Below are 1,542 nucleotides of genomic sequence, written 5' to 3' on the forward strand. Positions count from 1 at the left end.
CTTCCGTCAATTCCTTTAAGTTTCAGCTTTGCAACCATACTCCCCCCGGAGTCCAAAATCTTTGGTTTCCCGGAAGCTGCCCGCCGAGCCATTGTAGTAACGTCGGCGGATCGCTAGATGACATATTTACGGTTAGAACTAGGGCGGTATCTAATCGCCTTCGAACCTCTAACTTTCGTTCTTGATTGATGAAAACACCTTTGGCAAATGCTTTCGCTGATGTTCGTCTTGCGACGATCCAAGAATTTCACCTCTAACGTCGCAATACGAATGCCCCCAGTTATCCCTATTAATCATTACCTCGGAGTTCTGAAAACCAACAAAATAGAACCGAGATCATATTCTATTATTCCATGCACGAAATATTCAAGCGGCATTTTGAGCCCGCTTTGAGCACTCTAATTTGTTCAAAGTAAAATTGTCGGCCCACCTCGACACTCACCGAAGAGCACCGCGATAGGATTTTGATATTGAACCGGCGTTTTACCGCCGGCTCACCGACGATATGCTCCGCAGACGTGTCAGTATCACCGCGGATGCGGTGCACCGACAGCGCGGCGCACAAATGCAACTACGAGCTTTTTAACCGCAACAATTTTAGTATACGCTATTGGAGCTGGAATTACCGCGGCTGCTGGCACCAGACTTGCCCTCCAATTGTTCCTCGTTAAAATATTTAAAGTGTACTCATTCCGATTACGAGGCCTCGTAAGAGTCCCGTATCGTTATTTTTCGTCACTACCTCCCCGTGCCGGGAGTGGGTAATTTGCGCGCCTGCTGCCTTCCTTGGATGTGGTAGCCGTTTCTCAGGCTCCCTCTCCGGAATCGAACCCTGATTCCCCGTTACCCGTGACAACCATGGTAGTCGCAGAAACTACCATCGAAAGTTGATAAGGCAGACATTTGAAAGATGCGTCGCCGGTACTGGACCGTGCGATCGGCAAAAGTTATCCAGATTCATCAAAATTAACGACTTCGGACGCATGGCCCTCCGCCGATTGGTTTTGATCTAATAAAAGCACTCATCCCATCACTGGTCAGAGTTCTGATTGCATGTATTAGCTCTAGAATTACCACAGTTATCCAAGTAACTGAGTAAGATCTAAGGAACCAAAACTGATATATTGAGCCATTCGCGGTATCGCCTTAATACGGCTTGCACTGAGACATGCATGGCTTAATCTTTGAGACAAGCATATAACTACTGGCAGGATCAACCAGGGAGCTGCTTACGCAAACGACACGCCTACACCGCGGTCACGCGGCTTCGGCGAGCCGCTGGCTCGGCGGCGTCGAGGGGCGCGCGCTTGCGCGCGCGCCTTCTCGACACGCGTGAACGTAACGCGTCGAATTTGCACGCGACGCGACGTTCGCGCTTCATATCGATAGACTAACTTTGACCGGTCTACGAGCGGCCGTCCCGTCACGATCTCGCAACGAGGTGATGTACAACGATGCTCGACCACTGTGAGGGACATAAAACTGCAACGAACACGACCCCGCGGGCGGGAATCGATGTTGTGACAATTTGAAAATTGAACA

At 50.0% G+C, this 1,542-nt stretch overlaps 1 non-coding gene across 1 annotated transcript in view; it reads right to left on the reverse strand.

Annotated features, from left to right (window-relative positions):
* Nucleotides 1–1,224, reverse strand: part of LOC123719623 — a 1,906-nt gene extending 682 nt beyond the window's left edge. The window contains exon 1 of the ribosomal RNA XR_006755688.1: nt 1–1,224. This exon is cut by the window's left edge and continues 682 nt beyond it. This is a non-coding gene — a ribosomal RNA (small subunit ribosomal RNA).
* Between the last annotated feature and the right edge of the window lie 318 nt (nt 1,225–1,542).

The sequence above is a fragment of the Pieris brassicae genome, unplaced genomic scaffold (assembly GCF_905147105.1).
Source record: "Pieris brassicae unplaced genomic scaffold, ilPieBrab1.1, whole genome shotgun sequence".
NCBI classification, from domain to species: Eukaryota; Metazoa; Arthropoda; class Insecta; order Lepidoptera; family Pieridae; genus Pieris; species Pieris brassicae.